We start from the raw sequence: 14339 nt of genomic DNA, 5'->3' as shown, positions 1-14339 counted from the left end.
ATTTACATTAAATAGATGCATGAGTGTGATGTGCATATGGAAGGAAAATAAATGGTTTCCAAGAGGAGGGTGTTTTGTCTACTGTATACATTTTTTTAGGATGTGGCAATATAAACCATAAAATCTAAAATGAGAGTAACTCCAAAATCATCACCAGAACTCACAAAAACTCCCAAACAAACAGCAGAGCCTGGGGATACCAGCAGCTTAATTTTCTTGAAACACCAACCAATAAGGAAATAAGGGTATTGGTGAACAACGGGTGTCAAGCCTTACCCAGGCTTGCACCTCAAGCTTCCTGTAATGAATGGTGCAGGTAATTTCACCTGGATCCTGACACTAAAATCGGGCTGCTACTTTATTTGATAGTTTAACTCAAACACTAGCTTAAAGGTAACACCAGCAGCAGAGTATCACAGCTGGCTGCTTTAGGAGTGAGAAATCAATGTCTGTTCAGGCAAGTGCCCCATTGCACCTCATTCTGCCCCACTGAACCCCATTGGACCACACTGCACCCCATTAGACTCCCCCAGGATAAGGTAGCAGCAATGTCCACGGCGGGTGCCACATGTGAGCACTGGCCTGAGCCATTTTCTGCAGCTGTCTGCAGGGCGAGATACATGACACGTATTTAGGCTGCAGCTGCTCTGAGGCAGACCAAGAGCCTGCCTCTATGTTTTGTATCACCCCAAGCGCCGCAGGATCCCTGACCGAGGCTCCTCGGAGCTGCAGAGATAATGAGCTGTCGTCATCTCTGTCGGCTAGAATAGATGTAAGTGGAAAAATCCTCTGGCTAATGCTGATCTGGCACTTGCTGAACGCGCAGGGAAGGTAGAAAGATGGAGGGCAGCGACTAGCGACGGCGGGGAGATAAAAGTAGGATTTCCCATATCTGATTTCACAGACTCTTGATGGCTTTTTTCTTTCCCATTGGCCTGTCAGTGATTTTGCTACATTTATTTATACCCTGAAGAGGCAACTCTACAGCTGCTATTTGTTCTTTGACCAAACAGCACCTAAAAAGGAACTTTATGCTGCTGTTAAAATTGCTGTTGAATTAAGCACCAATTCATTACAATGGCTCTACAGACTACGGTTAAGTTTTTGGAGACAACTTTGGCCATAGATGACTCCAATTTAGTTCTAGACCAATTGTAACTTCAGTGGAGTTGAAGTTACAAAAATCATCTGTAACATAACAGTGAAACTGACAGGACAACGTGAAGTTTTAAGAAGAATCTATCTGAATGGAAAAGTTCTGGAGTGAAAATCAAGCAGGAACTTGTCTGCCTTCAAAATCCCAAATTTATAGTTAATGGAGTGTGTGTAAATCTGCAACGGCTGTTACTCTTTAAGATGTATAAAATTACTGAAAACTACATACAATTCTGTCCAGCAAACCAGTTGCAAAAATATTGCAGTGCAGCCTTTGTAATCACACACTTCTGTGTGGTTTTTCGCTGGTTTGGCAGCGAGGGAGCTGGACAGCAGGCAACTGCACACCTCACTGCAACACAAACCAGTAACACAGCAGTTCTGATTGTCTCGCACAGCGAGTTATTATTTCTTTACTCCTGTTTGCTTTTTGAAAGGTAAACATGAAAACAGTGCAGTCTGAATTGGATGGGGTTTGATTTTCTGTATTAAAAATCGATGACTGGCTAACGGATATGAATTCTGTGCTTTCTGAAAGGCAATGCAGGATGTCTAGGAATGAAGTGCATGAATCCTGCCATAATTCCCAGGATTTCACTTTACGAGCTTCTTTATTCCCCTCTCACTATTTCTTTCATATATTCCAAGGTATTTATTTCACACAGGCAGGACAGCTTGGGCCAAGCCTTGTGCACAATTTAGAGTCTGATTGCAGTCTTCTGTACATACTGGTGCCATAAAAATATATGTAGGTATGTGCATATGCATATCTCTATGTATACTTGATTGCATATAAACATAGACATACATGCATCATCTATTTTACTTTGCAATATTAAACCAATTTATCTGTAATAATAGAAAGGAAGAATACGATGCACTATTTCCTTTCTGTGCAAAATATAAGCTACAAAGGTTGGCTTTTTAAATTTTGCTGTAGTGTTAGTTACTTGCAAGTGTTGTCATCTCAGAGCACTGTACAACTGGTGATATACCTTCAGCATAGCGTACTTGCTAACCCTGTCACTTTTGTATGCCATGCAGTCATGTGGTTGTAATCAGAGGTCCATGAGGCTGGGAAGAAAAATCACTCTCTTTCCAGCTGTTCTGTCCTTTTACTGGCATCACATTTGGAGAGCAAACTGTAAATAATAAGGAGTTGATGATGCTTCCATAGCTAGCAAATTTCCAACTTCAAAAGCTTTTCTGCTTCTGAAGTTAATGGCTGACTTCCCTCTGAGTTCACTTTTCATGCTTTTAATATATGCCATTCTAGACCATTAATAACTATTGGTGTTTGTGGCTATCATACATGGACTCAAAAGCATATGACCATTCTTCATGGTTCAGAGTCGCTGTTCACAACTGTATTACTAGTAAAAGGCTAAATGACTGCTTCACAACAAAGCTCTTTGTGGTACAAAACCGGTCTCAGATTTAAAGGATGCAACAAAACCTCCTTTACAAGAATTTTTTGAGAACTCTGGATATTTCTGAACGTTTAATATGAGATTAATACACCTAGAATCTCTGATAATCAGACCTTTTCACACGTAATTAACCTCTCCGGCATTTAAGCTCTGGGGCCAAACTTGTGAGAGCCGATGGACCTTTTGTGGGAAGATCTACCCTCCACTTAATGGAATGTGCACATCCATGCTGGTGATGAGGTTACACATCTTTCTTTGTTGCACGCAAAGCAGTCTTTGAGGTTAAAGAAGGTGAGTAGGGAAGAATTTGAGGACCACAGGGGATGGTGTTGAAAGATTATCCTGTCTAGAAGAGTAAGAATTTGTGGTAAGGCATAACAGACCCGCTATTTAAACTTCAGATGCAATCATCCAACACATTCACCTCAGATTCAAACATCAACTTTCTAATAAATAATATCAGAAATATTTTTCAAACAACAGCTATATCCTTAAAGAATAAAGCAACACACATTTTTGGGGGGTTTTACGCTAAGCAAGTGTTCCACTTCAGAGCTACAGAGTATGGTCACAAGTTCTGTCCTTGCAACTCAAACAAGGACACCTAGAGCAGGTTGCCCAGGATCAGAGAATCATAGAATCATTTTGGATGGAAAAGAACTTTAAAGTCATTGAGTTGAACCCCTCACCTCACAGTGCCAAACCCAGCACTAACCCACATCCCTCAGCACCTCAGCTATACAGCTTTCAGATATCTCCAGGGATGGGGACTCCACCACCTCACTGAGCAGCCTGGGACAGTGCTTAACAATTCTCTCATGAGAAAGAACTTTTTCCTCCTCATCTGCAATCTAAATCTCCCCTGGCACAACTGAAGGCCATTTCCTCTTTTTCTATCACTCATTACTTGTGAGAAGAGACCAACCTCCACCACACTACAACCTCCTGTTAGGTAGTTGTAGCGAGTGATCATGTCTCCCCTCAGACTCCTCTTCTCCAGGCTTCTCAGCTACTCCTCATCAGATTTGTGGTACCAACCCTTCACCAGATTCATTTCCTGACTCTGGACACTCTCCACCACCTCATTACCAGATGGGGTTTATATATCTCCAAGGATGGACATTTTACAACCTCTTTGGTCAACCTGTGCCGATGCTCAGTTACCTTCACAGAAAGTGTTTCCTGATGTTCAGAGGGAACCTCCCGTGTTTCAATGTGTGCCCGCCACCTCTCGTCCTGTCACCGGGCACCAATGAAAAGGGCCTGCCTCTCTTTTCATTCTCTCCTGCCAGGTATTTATGCACATTGATGAGATCCCCCTAAGCTTTCTCTTCTCAAGGCTGCACAGTCCCAGCTCACTCAGGCTTTCCATGTGTATGAGGTGCTCCAGTCTCTTCACCACCCTTCTGGACTCCACCATCATCTCCCTCATCCAGTTGGCAACATTCATTTAGCCTTGGATGCTATTGGCCTTCTCTGCCAGGAGGGTGCATTGCTGGCTCATGACCAGCTTGCTGTTCAGCAAGACCTCTTGGTCCTTCCCTGCACACCTGTTTTCCAACCAGTTGCCCCCCAGCATGTAACTGGCACGTAACCTTTCTCCAATATAGAGGGATCAGACCAGAAGGAGTGTCACCTGCTCTGTGCCAGGTAGAAACTTGCCTCACATCACTGAGGACAATATAGAGAGAGGTAGCACATAGAGAGTTGACCTTGCCCACAATGAACACAGTGGACAAGATCTTGCTCATTGATATCAGAAGATCAAAAGTAAATCCATCTTGGACATCAGACTATTCTGTTCATCACTGATTGATCTTTGATGCAGAGCAGCAAAAGGACAAAAGCAAATAAAACTCTCATCCTGCAATATTCTTAAAGTGGACATAGCCTTTACAAATTAGGTCACCTGTGAACTATGATGAAGCTTGACATTGCAGCCACAAAACAGAAGAAACTCAGTCTCTGTCCTGGAGACTTACTACCAAATCACCAAGGTAGTTCAGTAGCTGGACTGATATGTCACGAAAATTTGCTTCTTATTGTGTGATAAAAAATCTTCTCCTCCTTTGGTTTCTATTCTGTTTGACCTTAATCAAAACACCAAAACATATGAAAAACCCAGGTGGGTATGTTCACATCCCCGTGATCCAGCACAGATCTGAGCATGAAGCCTGTCTCAGCAGTTCTTCAAGAACATCTGCTCAAACTGTTTACCAAGCTGAGTTTCTTGATTGCTTTTCTTCTCCTCCACATCAGGCTATGTTTACACAAAGAATTTCAGCAGTTACTATACAAAATCTACATATTTACAACTGCAAACCAGTTTGGGACAAATGGCATAACAAATTCTTTCCAGTTTACTGTTTTCTCACTTATTTGCAATTCTGCCCACAGAATTCTTGCCTCAAAGATGTCGTGTCACCCCTTTCCTTAAAGTCTTCATGCATAAAAATGTCAGCAAAAGTAAATTAGACAAATATTTTGTCATTGCATTGCTCAAGATAAAACACAGAGTGAGAAAGAGGTTTTCAAGCCCTAACAATCCCCAACATTTAAAAACGGTTGTGTCCAAGACTTAACGGGCAGATGTGGCTCAAATCAATTACTCTTGCATGGGCACCCTACTGACAAGGCCCAGGACACCTGGGACATTGGCACAAGGTTGGCAGATATGATATAGAAGTGTGAGAGACCCAGGCCAGTTGACCAGCAGCTGAAATTCGGATGTATCAAACAGCACACAGACAACCAAACAACTGGCCACCTCCTAACCGCCTAGAGCCAGGCCACGTGTGCGCAGAACTCATCCTCTCAAGTTAACCAAGTGGTTTTAAAGCACCCTTTGGTATCTATCCCACTACTTGGGCACATTTGAATGATTTAAATTCAAATAACTAAACCGTAGGTTGATCTAAGCAGACATCTTTCAGTAGTTTCTGGAGTTGTTTTCCACCCTGAGAATGAGACAGGCACCAAACAAATGCCTCTCCTAAACTACTCCACATGTAAGTGCCAGTTTCTCCAAAATCCAGGTGTTTTATACACAGTGGAACATAATGAAGGGACCAAAACAGAGAAAACTTTCCCCAAGTATGTCCTAGCCCTGCAGCTGGGGCACATGATACGTGTGCCTGCATTCCTTCTGCTTGAAATGACCATTCTAGCAGGTCCTGAGACAAAAGCTACCACTACCCCGAGATTTCATCTGCTTCTGATTGAAAAAGAAAAAGAAAAAAAGAAAAGAAGGAAAAAAACCAAGAACAAAAGCCTAATTTCTTCTGAAACAAGTAATATAGTTTCAATCACTTGTAAGAGAGAAAAATGAAAATATGTAAATTCATCATCATGAGAACTTAGGTTATTCTCAGCTTTTTGCTCAACAGCCAAAAACCATAATTCAAACCAAAGAAAATTGTTTACACAACTCTTTTAAATTTAGATTAGATTAACTTTTGATTGAACCAAATTGGATGCCTCTTCTAAAAATGGAAATGAAACAAAGGAGAAATTTGACCACAATTATAGGCAAGCTAGTGGTGGTAAACATGTCTTCCAAAGATGTTTGGGAATCAGATATCTACAAAGTTTTGTATTCAAATCTGTGCCAGAGCAACAAGCTCTGACCTTGATAAGACTCACTTAGGATCCTATCTGTTCAAGACAGTCTTTTAAATACAAAGGTGAGAAAGAACAGAAGCAGAAAGTGGAAGAAACGACCCTACATATTTTGTTGAGTAGGTCACCTTCCATAAGTTGTCAGTTCCTGTGTGACTCATCCCCTGCCACCAAAAAAGTTACACCAAAAATGTAAGTGGGAGGTTTCATCTTGGCTTTTGTAGGGAGTACATAACAGAAGATGACAGGATCTGCTAGCATACAATTGTGTCAGTGGACACCACCAGCTCTGAAGAGGTGTATCTCACAGTGACAGAGAACTCATTTGCACAACACAAATGGCCCTGAGTGTATCTATTTTATGTACAACAGAAGATTTGTACTTCAAGACATTTGGCAGACTAAAGCAGACTTTTCAGTGAAAGCAAATTTATCCAAATTATATTTCTGAGTATGCTGCCACAACTTTGCCCAACAAAGTTCATACAACAACCATGACTAAATTTATATACCAATTATTACTACATAAGCGTGTCTTGCATTCTGCATGTAAGTGACCAAACAGTCCTATGACTCTTAAAAAACCAGGGCATTAAGGCAGCTTTCCTGCCTGGCTGCCATTGCATGTGACAAGACAAAAATAAAACCATGGGCCTCTTGTAAACTTTAATCATCATATTAACACCCATGAGAAAAGCTTTGGGTGATCCCAATCTTGTTCAAGAGGGTTCAGCTGTAGATACTTACAGGATGTTCTGCCTCTGCTGATTGCTCATTATCCAAAATTAGCTCTCAGAGCAGTCTTTGCCATAGTGTCTGGCAAAGTGGAAACTGGACCTGTTCTCAAGAGCTTTTGACATTCTCAGGACCTCCACTCTTCCAGGAATGCATGCCTTCACAGAGCAGGCCGTTACACAACTTTCTGCAGGGAGAAGTCAAAAGCTTTGTTACTCGATGAGGGAATAAACCCCTGGAATAACGGGGCAATCATGATTTTGTTGCATTCCTGATATATTCACCACTTTATTTGGGTTGTATCTCCAGCCTAATGCTGTTCAAGGTTGATGGTTTCAGACTCTGTGGTAGGTCCAGTAGGTCTTGTAGACAATAAGTTCGATCTTATGGGGTCTTTGACAGCTCAGTGATGCTCTCTCAGCACTCAGAGAATAAAAAAACCATATCAGTTGTGCTTTTCTCAGGTATTTAAATTGGTATTTAAAATTACCTGATGTAAAAACCTGCAGCCTTGCTGAAAACCTGAGATTGTGAAACTGCCATCAGCAGTGAGGTCATGTGCCTACAGAAATAATCACTCTTTGGTCAAAGCAGAGCAAAAACCATTCAACTTTCATATAGACAAAAATCTCTCCAGTGAGTCTTGTATAAGTTATTTTAGATGGAAAATCTAATTCCTGTTAAGGCCAGGCTTACAGTTTCTAAGCCCTGAAAATCTGTAAAACCAAATTACATCTTAAAGATTTCTTCAAACTTTTCCTTAGACAAACGGAGATTACAGTAGCTGTTGATTTAATTCTAGTAGGATGATGTGCTGGTGTAATTTATTAGCCATAACAATTTTCAATGATACTTGTGGTAACTTTCAGAAGGTTGCTTTTTTTCCTTAAAGCAAAATCTTGTTATTTTTCCAGAACCTAAGCTGTTTCACAAATTTGTTCATCAGAAGATGTCTGATTATTTTGTGTCAACTCTTCTTTTCATGCTGTCCAAACATTTACGTTTGTGTGCTTTTCATTTATTACTATTTTATAGTAAAACATTTGGTTTACATATCTACATTATTCACATTGCATACTACATTAAACAAAATGCAACTTGAACCAAAAGTAATCAGAACAAAATTAACACTTCTCACCTTTTTCATGATGGAGATCAGGTTTTCCAAGTGGGAAACTTCAATTCTTTCACATGATTCATGATTTCTCATCAAAGTTCCCTGTGGAACACTGTCCTTCCACTGGCTTTGTGATAGGAGTGGAAATGTGCTCTCTTTGAGCACTTAAAGGAAAAAGAAATCATATCCTCCCATTTCATGTTTTTAAAATGTTCCCTGCTGCTTTTCACTCCATATCATTAATGGATTTGTTAAAAAACTTTGTGGTAGCCGTTGCTTGGTATTGCTACATTTTTCCGCATGAAAATGTCTTTTAATGTGGCCGTTATGTAAATAAATATGTCTAAAATGTACTTTGCTATGTTACAAAAAGAAGCTTTAAAACATGTGCTTCTTATAACTCTTATAAAAATTAATGAAACACTCATTCTGACACAGTGGGTCTAGTTTAACCTCGAAAAACTATGTGAAAACACTAGAGTAAAAGAAATGAGATTGCTGTTAATGTAAAATATCCACGTGAGATGCTTTGGATATTTCTATTTAGCTCATTCAGCCTCTGGCTTATGAATCTGGAGGTAAGCCAGTTTCTCTTAAAAATAATAAAAGTACTATGCAAATCCAGAACGGACCATTTTGGAGGAAGGCTGTGCTTTCATTGCATCAACTGTCCTTGGGTGTAGGTGAGAGGGAAAAGCTTCTTAACAACAAAATTGTGGCAAAGGAATGCCAACAAAAAGATTTTTGCTTTTCCAGTTGATTCAGTCTGGTATTTCCCTGCTCCTGGCAATTTACTCCCACGGAAGCTGTAGTCTCCAATAAAATAACTGTATTTAATAAAAGCAAATCTGGACTGGTGCTAGTCCCAGCCTGTGGTCACAGCACGGCTGGACGGCAGCAAGGAGCCTGAGGCAGAGCCATGTGTGGCTCTGATCGTCCGTGAGTCACACGTGGAAAGGGCTGATCCTCCAAAACACGGAGGAGGTGATGAACACACCTAGTGGCACCAAGAAATTACTGTTTTGGGGTCCCTCTGGCCCTGATGCAGCCATGCAGAGCCATGCAGGTTGCGAAGGGGAGTCTGGCTTGAGGATCAGGCATTGATCCTGCTCACCGTGGTCTCGTCTCCCTTGGCACAAAGGGGTAAAATTGATGTTCATCATGGGGTGTCCTAAAGGTATGAATGGTCTTCAGAAGTGGCACTGCCACCTTACATTTTATGCTGGAATTGAAGACCTGAAATAGCTCTTTGCAGGACTTGCCTCTACACACAAGTTGAAACTACCACAGCAACTGGAGCATCTTTCTTAAGAGGAAAGGCTGCAGGACCTGGGACTGTTTAGCCTGGAGAAGACTAAGAGGAAACTTCATTAACACTTGTAAGTACTTAAAAGAAGGAGGTCAGGAGGATGGGGCAACACTTTCTTCTGTTGACTCCAGTGACAGGACAAAGGGTAATGGTTGTAAGCTTGAACACAAAATGTTCCACTTAAACACAGGGAAAAATTTCCTTGCTGTGCAAGTGAGGGAGCCCTGGCACAGGCTGCCCAGGAAGAGTGTGAAATTTCCTTCTCTGGAGGTTCCCAAACCTTTTTGGACACATTCCTGTGCCCCTTGATCAAGGTGAACCTGCTTTAGCAGGGAGTTGGACAGGATGATCTCTGGAGATCCCTTCCAACCTCTACCATTCTATGATTCTATGACACTATGAATTGCAGAAGCAATGGAAGAACCATAGTTGCTCATCCTGGGCAAAACCAAGAAGAAAGGTGAGAGACAGCAGTAGACAGAAGAAAAGCCACTAGCATTTCATGCATAAGCAAGACTCCCCAGTGAGTGCCTTAGTGGCAACTCATCTGGCAGCCCCTCTGCACCAAGCCCGTGCTCTGCCTGAGCAGGCATAGCACAAAAAAAAGAGGGATATCCCATAGCTCAGCACAGGGGTAATATTTGTGAGCAAAACAGCCTGAGTCAGAAATACTCACTCTTCAGAAATACATGTTATTCTCCACTTGTACAAAAAAAGTCAGAATAAGCCACACATTTATCTGTCAATTAGTGAGGGAGCAGGTACATAGGGACAGTTTCAGGACAAAGCACGGGAAAGAGGAGCAGAGCAGCAGGGTTCAGCTTTCCCCACGGAAGGCAGATCTCTGTTTTTCAGGTCATAAATAAGACAGGAAGCGATGCAGCCTGATCAAAGGGCAGTTGGAACCATGTACAGCTTCCACTTAGAGCAGCCTGCAGCTGGCCAGCCCTTTCCAGCATCAGATCAATATTTGGCGCAGGCCACTACCATTTGCTTTCAACTTGAGTCATTAAGAAAGACCAAAGTTTTTCAGGTCATGTAGACAATTCCTCCCTGAAGGGAAAGGGGGAAAAAAAAAGAGTATTTGCCAAATTGAAGGATATAAATATGATATAATATTGTATTTGTTTTACAAAAAGCAACTTTTCCAAACATTACACATCATTATTAGGAACAGTATTAACCCACTTAGAAACGGTGGTCTACATCAACTTTCAGACAGATTTATTCCTCATCAGCCTGCTATTATCTAGGACACTTCTCAAATCAATCAAATCCTCTTGTAATGGAAATATGCCATCGCAAAAATTGTCATACCTCGTAAAAAGGGAAATCCATTTCACTACTGGAGAGATCACATCGATTAAAAAATCACTTATCACTGGACAAGAAGATAAATTTTGTTCAAAGTGTCTGGGATTTTGGGGGGAGGAGAGGCAGAGGTTATGGTTAATGTTATAAGATTAGGACCACTGTTTGCAACTTACCTTTTGAATGATGTATTATGTTATCCCATGAAGCAAATCTACTGTGGCTTTCATCAGTTTTTTTTTTAGTACTAACAGCAGTAAGGATGAAACTGTATTTTTGTATAGGAAAAGCCATAAACATGTGAAAAAAAAATACAGCTTGCATGTTTTACTTCTGTACAATCTTCGTTGGTGTTCCCTCCAAATGGCTGACAACAGCCAAGGATGAAATTTATGCCTGGGACAGGATATTTTTCCCTTCTACCTTTGCATTAGAGGTAGTGGTGGTGACTGTGCTCTGAAAACCAGTTTCATACATTGTGGAGACAGAGTTAAGTGTTCTCCCGTGGCTGTATGGTCACTGAGAAACATGGAGATGGGGAGGTTGAAAGAGTTTGATTGGTATAGGCAAGCCAAAATCCAGGTCCAGCTCTTGGACAGCAACTGAAGTGAATAAATTCAGTTACTAGTTTCAAAAAAAGACCCAAGATAGCTGAAAGTACCAGACGTGCTTCACAGGCAGGACCACAGCAGGAGTTAGGTATGGACGGTCCCCAGAAGGGCAGCCGCTGTTAATTCACCAGGCCTTAACTTGAGTAGATAAACGAGCCACAGGTTAAATAACCTGCTGGTTTAACTCGACCTCTCTTTCAGCAAAACAAGGCACATTTTCCTGTGGGAGGTTTGAAGCTGCTGTCAAAGCTCTCAGAGCATCTGCCTGGGGTTTGTGTGGCCTTTGCCAGCTCCCTTCACACTGAGGCTAAAGAGGAAAGGCTGTGTGTACTCAGTTACCGCTGGCGGGGATGTGCTGGTGCTGCGGGGCCTGCTCTGTCTGCTCACCTCTCCCCGCTGCTCTGCGCAGGCCCAGGCTGGCAGTAACAGGGCTGTGCGGGTGGCAGGGAAGGTCCTCATGGGAGGGGAATGGGACTGGGTGCAAACAATGGGGAACAGTTCTCACAGTATCCTCCAAATCAGATAATGGAGGCCTGCTTCAGTGCTGGGCACAAAGAGGAGCAAAGGGAACCAGGCATGGAGGTCAACCATGCCAAACCTCTCCCTTTTGGGGAGAGCACTCTCTCTAACAGTACAGCTATGAATCATAGAATCACAGAAACATTTCAGTTCAAAAGAACCTTTAAGTTGAACCACTGCCCTTACACTGCCAAGCCCTGCACTAAACCATGTCCCTCAGCATCTCAGCTACATAGCTTTTAGATATCTCCAGGAATGGTGACTCCACCACCTTGCTGGGCAGCCTGAGACAATGTATAACAACTCTTTCAGGGAAAAAGTTCATCCTCATCTCTAACCTAAACCTCTCCTGGTGCAACTGGAGGCCATTTCCACTTGTCCTATCACTCATTACTTGGAAGAAGAGATGGACCCCCACCTCACTGCAATCTCCTTTCAAGTAGTTGTAGAGAGTGCTCATGTCTCCCCTCTGCCTGCTCCAGGCTAAACATCCCCAGCTCCCTCAGCCACTCCTCATCAGACTTGTTCTCCAGACCCTTCATCAGCTCCATTGCCCATCTCCAGACACACTCCAGCCCCTCAGTGTCCTTCTTGTAGTGAGGAGGCCAGAACTGCACACAGTATTGAAGGCACGGCCTCACCAGCACTGAGTGCAAGGGGACAATCACTGCCCTGGGTCTGCTGGCCACACTATTTCTGACAAAAGCCAGGATGCCATTGGCCTTCTCAGCCACCTGGGCACACTGCTGGCTCATGTTCAGCCTCCTGCCGATTAACATCCCCAAGCCCTTTCTGCAGGGCAGCTTTCCAGCCACTCTGCCCCAAACCTGTAACATTGCCTGGGGGTTGTGGCCCAAGTGCAGGACCTGGCATTTGGCCTTGTTGAACCTCATGTGATTGGCCTCGGTCCATTGCTTCAGCCTGCCCATGTCCCTCTGAAGATCCTTCCTCCCCTCAAGTAGATCTGTCAACCTGCCCAGCTTTCTGTCATCTGCAGACTTACTGAGGATGATACTCTGATCATTGATAAAGATGTTAAATAGAACTGGCCTCTACATTGAGGCATTTGCAAACTGGTACAGGGACAGATTTCCCTTACAGGACTTTGCTTGAGCCAGTACCTGCCTCACATTTAACCTATCACATAGCAGCTTTTTAGTCTAGGGCTCACCTGCCTCTGGTTTTCCCTGGATGCATCCTCCTCCCTGTTTGCCTCTCAGAGGATCCCCTGTGTGTAGATCTTGCAGGGTCCCAGTGTTCATCCCATCACAACAAGAGTATGCAGGTGGTTGAGTGTCTGCATCAAAGGCAGAGCTGTGTCTGATGGGCTCTGTTCCAGCCCTGGTCCTGCCTGTTTGGCCCATGCACAGAAGGGGCCAGAGATTCCATGTCCGTACAGTGTGGGTAGCCAGGGAAAGTCATGCAGAAATGAAGAGTCTTTAGTAGAAAAAAGATTAAATCTGTGCACTCAAAAAACCACAAATGAGGCCAGACCCAGCCCTAAGCAACACCAGCTTTGTGCTAGAGAGCTCATATGCTGGGAGCCTCACTGACACAAGCATCCCTGAGAGCTTTAGGAACAGGGCAGCTGACATGAAATTCGGAGCCTGATCTGCAACATGAGGTGTTTTAAGGTAGAGCCAGCACCAAAGATGCTCCACATCTGAAACAGTTTCTCCTTGTTTAGCCCCCATACCCTCATGTGAGTGTCTCAGGACTCAGGCATGCCTGCTCTGGCATGACTGGAGGCTGACAGAGAGCAGGAGACTTGTTATTTGCTCTCTGCACCTCCCAGCCACCAGCATCTAACCTCTTTGATAGAGGAATAAAGCTGAGTGGCAAAACTCTCACACAGGCCTTGCATGGAGATGCTAAAATGGCTTTTCAGCTAGTTGCAAAGGTTACCTGAAGCCCCTTTCCAATGTGTGTGGGCATCTCCCCGGAAAAAAAAAAGTGTCAGGGTAGTGCTGAGAGTCCTCTCTGGCTGGCAAAGGAGGATAAATGAAGAGGCCTGAACACAGATCCTGGCATTTCACATCTCTTCTTACCAAGTTAAGGGGGAGCAGGGTGAATGTGAAATACTGCTAAAAATGTCAAATCAACCTCATAGAAATAATTGGAGATCATAAAAGTGTTCTCATGATTCCCCTCATAAAACATTGATAAAGACTGTATGTTCTTAGTGAAATCCACACATCTGCTTCTACAATGGAACTGTCATCAAAACCTTTTCAGTGGCCCTTTTTTAAACCTTATGCAGCCCCATAACTGGAGCTTTAATTCAGGTGAAGCCTGTAACAAAACTGAGCTCTTTCTACAGAGGGAGATCATTTAAATTCAGCTCCTCTTCAGTTACAGGAAAAGCAAGAAATTCTGCAGAACACATCTCTTTGTGCTCCCTAATACTTCTAATTTCCATTCAATCATTATGTTAAAGAAGCAGTTTGTTTAAAAAAAACACAACATACACACACACACATGCAAATTCACCCAGAAAAATGACTGCAGAAAGCAGACTTTTTCTCCCCTGTAAG

Source organism: Colius striatus, chromosome 5 (assembly GCF_028858725.1).
Source record: "Colius striatus isolate bColStr4 chromosome 5, bColStr4.1.hap1, whole genome shotgun sequence".
NCBI lineage: Eukaryota > Metazoa > Chordata > Aves > Coliiformes > Coliidae > Colius > Colius striatus.
This window is presented reverse-complemented; position numbering follows the sequence as displayed.